Genomic DNA, 6,000 nt, shown 5'->3' with positions numbered 1-6,000 from the left:
TACTTCCCTTGGCAAACAATCTCACTAGAATTAATAAACCACTTCCCTTTCCTCCTTCTCTTCCTCATGGCCAGTGCTGTTTCTGCTTTTAATCCTTCAGCATCTGGCACTCATTGACATACTACCTCTGAACCTGGAGGTGGCATATGAACATCATGTCTATAGTAGCAAGCTCCAGACCAACTCTTTTATTTTTCATCAAACACATAATTGCTTGACTAAGAAGATGGTCTAATGTACATTTGCCACTGGACCTGATTCCCCCATGGCCTAATCCTTGCAACATGTGCAGTACAATCGTTTCTTACACATGCCATTTAGCATCTTCTCTAAAAATTACATAAATTGCAAATTAAATTGTTAATATATAACTTCTTGTTTAAAAGTTTGAATCCCAACTATGGGTGCATCTACTCTGTAGAATTAATGTGGTTTGACACCGTTTTCACCGCCATGGTTCAGTGCTATGGAATCCTGGGAGATCTTTAGCCTTCCCTGCCAAAGAGTGCTGGTGCCTCACCAAACAACAATTTCCTGCTTCCATAGCATTGAGCCATGGTTTCAAACTTTACTTCTTCAAATTTAATTCTACAATGTAGATGTATCCTAGGTCATATAAGAATTAGGCATTTCAAACATTCCAGTCCCATGAGAACTCTACAAAAATAAAGTCGTGCCAATAATTTTATTGTACACTCATTATTTAATATTTTCAAAGAAAAAGAAAATTCCAGAAATGTGCCAAAGAGGAAAGGACTCTGTTTAGTCATGAATTTATGATGATTTCCAAAGGTGTAGGAGAGTGATACTATATCATAGCTAAAATGACAGAGGTCTATATATGCTAGAGCAGCGTGTCTCAACCTAGGGGTCGGGACCCCTGTGAGGGGTCACGAAAGGGTGTCAAAGGGGTCACCAAAGACCACCAGAAAACACAGTATTTTCTGTAGGTCATGGGAGTTCTGTGTGGGAAGTTTGGACCAATTCTATTGTTGGTGGGGCTCAGAATGCTCTTTGATTTTAGGTGAACAATAAATCTCAGCAACTACAACTCCCAAACGTCAGGGTCTATTTTCCCTGAACAACATTGGTGTTCAGATTTGGGCATATTGAGTATTTGTGCCCAGTTTGGTACAGATCCATCATTATTTGTGTCCACAGTGATCTCTCGATGTAGGTGAACTACAACTCCAAAACTCAAGATCAGTGCCCACCAAACCCTTCTAGTATCTTCTGTTGGACATGGGAGTTATATGTGCCAAGTTTGAATTCCATCGTTGGTGGAGTTCAGAATGCTCTTTGGTTGATTGTAGGTGAACTATAAATCCCAGCAACCACAACTCCCAAATAACAAAATTAACCCCCCCCTCCTGACTCCCCCCAACCCCAGCAGTATTCAAATTTGGACATATCAGGTATTTGTGTCAAATTTTGTCCAGTGAATGAATATTCATCATGCATATCAGATATTTACATTATGATTCGTAACAGTAGCAAAATTAGAGCAAAATTACAGTTATGAAGTAGCAACAAAATAATTTTATGGTTGGGGGTCACCACAACATGAGGAACTGTATTAAGGGGTCACAACATTAGGAAGTTTGAGAAACACTGTGTTAGAGACTTAGCAACTTTATTTTAACTTTTCATGGGTTATAGCTCACTTATAGAATTTAAAATCCAGTGCATGTCAAGGTAGTCTCATTTTCACAAAAACTCATGATTTCATAAATATATTCACCTTTAAGTTGCTACAGGGCTATGTACTTTTAATTAATTTCTGGGATCTTAAAACACAACTGTACATAAGAGAACCATGGTGCAGTGTTTAATAGCTGTTAGTTCCATCATGGATGTCCAATTTTCAAACCTTCGTTATTAATTTCTCTGTGTACAAAAAAATCCCATTGTACAGTAATTTTTTTAAAAAATGCAATGTTTGTGAAGGAGATAAATGCCTACAGCTTCATTCTGAATGCTTAAGTTTCCCCTAGTGAAGAGAAATAAGTACAAATAGCCCAAACAGTATATTCTTTAATGCTCCAGGTAGCAAAAGTCCTAAGGGAATTCACCATCAACTTGACTATCAGGAAGATGACAGAACAACATTCAGTCAATTTCCTTTTATTGATGAGTTAAGTTTTGGGGCACTGTTGCTATGATAACAATTTTAAAGAACGCAACATGTAAGCAATCGCTTCATCTAACAAACGTTAAATACGACGAGACAAAAAAGACTTGATGCCCGTTTCTTTCATGCATAGGCGACATAAATCTCAAGGAAAATTGCACGGATGAAATCTGTGTTGAACATGTGAAGTATCTGGCACATTTGAGCTCTGGAACCCTGAAGATAAGAGTTGGAGAAGAAAAGAACCTCCTGCCTATCAATACCTCCACAGAGCAACCCCTTTTGAGCTTTAGAAATACATTATATTCGCCTCGACACCCCCCTGATACCACTTTTTAGTGTCTTCTCTAAACACATGTGCATCATTTTCTATTCTTTCTTAAGCAATATTTTGCAGAAAGGGCTAGTTGCTTTCACTGAATTATTCAAGCAGGTTTGTTAACCGAGGACACAATTTGCTAAAATATTGATTCACTGTCTCATGGTACATTTCCTGCTGTAAATACAGGGCACAGTTCATTGCCCCCATGAACACAACTATAAATAAGGAGAGAATTGGCTGAGGGCTCCAGCCCAGTTTTATCCATCTCCCCTCCCAGCATCTTCTAAATTCTGACACGGCACTCTAGAATCACATATACTCCCCACGTATGGATTTAGCAGTATCCAAGGTCCCGTTCCTCAAGTTACTTGTGTTCCGTCTGTAGCATCTTCCCCATAAGGATATGTATTCTGCATGAGCTTCATTTTGAGAATGACAGTCTATGCACTGGGGTATAAAGTGTACTGCCTCAGACAAATATGTCCAACTACTACCATAGAAGAACTGATGCATATGGAAAATCCCAGCAGGACTCTGACACATATGTCACCAAAAAAAAAAAAAAAAAAGGAGGACAAAAGGAGATGCCGGTCTGAATAAAATTTACATCTGCTGATTTCTTAAATGTATAACTGCAAATTTAAATGTAATTATTATCATTTAAATATAATTGCAATGCATCTCATCAGCATGGGGCAGAATGGAACCAGTAACCTGTGTATCTGTTTAGCTTCCTCTTCAGTGCTAACAGTGGACTAGTAAGTGAGGTGGGAACTTGAGGCAATTCTTTTGAGGTGTTGTGAAAGGAAAGGAAATTGCTAATTTGTGAGTGTATCCGCAACCTCAGTTGTCTCCCTTCTAATGGAGGCCTTTAAATTAGAACTGAACTTAGATAGTCCTTTTTAGAGAGGTCACTTCAAACACAAGGCTCTCCTTTGACAACCCTCCAGGGAGCTGTCCTCTCTTGCATAGTTGGTGGAGGCATCAAACCAGTGTTTGTCACAGGGTATATACTGTCTTGCAAATTTACTACCAATCCAAGATACCCTGTAAGCATGTATTGTCAATGCCCACTTTCAGAAACAAATGTTAATTTTAAATATGTTCGACTGTTATATACTATAATGTCTACATTTTATAATGATTATTTTGTATGTTTTATGTGTTGGTAATTGCAATGCTTTACCTATGCTAGAAACTGCCCTGAGTCCCCTTGTGGAGATAGAGCAGGAAACAAACAAATAAATAATAATAATAATAATAATAATAATAATAATTATTATTATTATTATTATTATAGTGTATTCATACCTTACTTTCTTTGCAGTGGCTCCAGTCCTTTCTTGAGGGACGGTCCCAGAAGGTGTTACTGGGTGACACCTGCTCGGCCCCACAGCCGTTATCATGTGGAGTCCCTCAGGGTTCAATTCTGTCCCCAATGTTGTTTAACATCTACATGAAGCCGCTGGGGGAGATCATTCGGAGTTTTGGACTGAGATGCTATCTCTATGCAGATGATGTCCAGATCTGTCACTCCTTCTCACCTGTCACCAAGGAGGCTGTCCAGACCTTGAATCGGTGTCTAGCTGCTGTGTCGGACTGGATGAGAGCTAACAAATTGAAACTGAATCCAGAGAAGACAGAGGTCCTACTGGTCAGTCGTAAGGCTGAACAGGGTATAGGGTTACAGCCTGTGTTGGATGAGGTTACACTCCCCCTGAAGACCTAGGTTTGCAGCTTGGGAGTGATCATGGACTCATCGCTGAGCCTGGAACCCCAGGTCTCAGCGGTGGCCGGGAGAGCTTTTACGCAATTAAAACTTGTGCACCAGTTGCACCCGTACCTCGGGAAGTCTGATCTGGCCACTGCAACGCACTCTACGTGGGGTTGCCCTTGAAGACTGTTTGGAAACTTCAATTGGTCCAGCGAGCGGCAGCCAGACTGCTCACCAGGGCGACATACAGGGAGCAACCCACCCCCCTGCTGTGTCAGCTCCACTGGCTGCCGGTTCAATTCCGAGCACAATTCAAGGTGCTGGTTTTGACCTACAAAACCCTTTACGGTTCCGGTCCAGTGTATCTGTCCGAACGTATCTCCCTCTACATCCCACCCCGGAACTTGAGATCATCCGGGGAGGCCCTGCTCTCGACCCCACTGCTATCACAAGCGAGGCTGGTGGGGACGAGGAGCAGGGCCTTCTCGGTGGTGGCCCCTCACTTGTGGAACTCACTCCTGGGGGAAATTAGGGCGTCAACATCCCTCCTCACCTTCAGGAGAAAGGTTAAGACGTGGTTGTGGGACCAGGCCTTTGGGCAACCTGACAATTAGAAATGGAAACCAGATGAATAGGACTAAAAGGACTGACAATTATGGAATGGGAATTTAAAGTATGAGATTGTAAAACGCTGACCTTCAAGGAGGTTTGTATGGAATTTTCATTGCTTTTATTGGTTTTATGGTTGTTTTTACCTATTATAATTATTGTCTTATGGTAATTGCTGTTATTGATAGAATTGTTGTTATTAATTGATGTATTTGTCTTTTGCTGTATGTGATGGGGGCATCGAATTGTGCCTCACTTTTGTAAGCCGCCCTGAGTCCCCCCCCCCCCCCGGGGTGAGAAGGGCGGGGTAGAAGCAACCGGAATAAAAAAAATTACTTTGTATAGTCATAAAATGTGGGTTTCTATTAACTGCCATCAAGTCAATTTCAAATTATGGTGACACTATGACTGAGAGACTTCCAAGTTACTCTATAACAGCCCTTCTTAGAGCAGGCAGACTCAGTGCCCAGGCCTCCTTGATTGAGTCTGTCCATCTTCTTTTCCCATTACTTCTCTTTAGCAAATATTACCAATTTGGCTAAATTACATTGCTAAAATTGAGGTGTGTGTTAGATTCGATGGCACATTAGAATTGCACACTTAAATCCATCTGTGCTGTTGGGCAAGAGATCTCACCTGGGAATGAAGGAGGGAGAGGGAGTGGTGGCCGCAAAAAGGCTGTTGGAAAGCTGATGGTGTCTGCAAAAAAGCTGGTGGGAAGGCCAGATGGAGAGGTGTGGTTTTCCACCAGCCTTTTCACAGCCGTCACCACCTCACATTACATTCAGCAGATGATTTTCTTTTTCTGTAATGCATGCCTTTAAAATTGAGGTGCACATTACATTCAATACACCTTATACTTGAGTAAATATGGCATTTCCTTTTCCAGGAAGTCTTATCTTCTCAAGATGGTCCAAAGTACATCTAGCCATATTGGCTTCAGGTTTTGTTTACTTCGCCAGTGTCATGTTTCAAGTGATTTTATTTTCTTCCTATGAATTTTCACAACCATACATAGAAATTGGAACTGCATGAACAATCCTAACTTTAGTATTCAATTATATATATTTACACTTTAGGATCTTGTTTAGTCCCTTTATAGCTGCCTTCCAAGTCCTACTAGTAGTATTCTGATTTCTTGACTGCAGTCTCCATTCTACTTGTCCACAAGCATCTCTCCTGAAAATAAAAATACTACAATAATACATAACAATACTATATATT

This window comes from Anolis sagrei, chromosome 3 (assembly GCF_037176765.1).
Source record: "Anolis sagrei isolate rAnoSag1 chromosome 3, rAnoSag1.mat, whole genome shotgun sequence".
Lineage (NCBI taxonomy): Eukaryota > Metazoa > Chordata > Lepidosauria > Squamata > Dactyloidae > Anolis > Anolis sagrei.
This window is presented reverse-complemented; position numbering follows the sequence as displayed.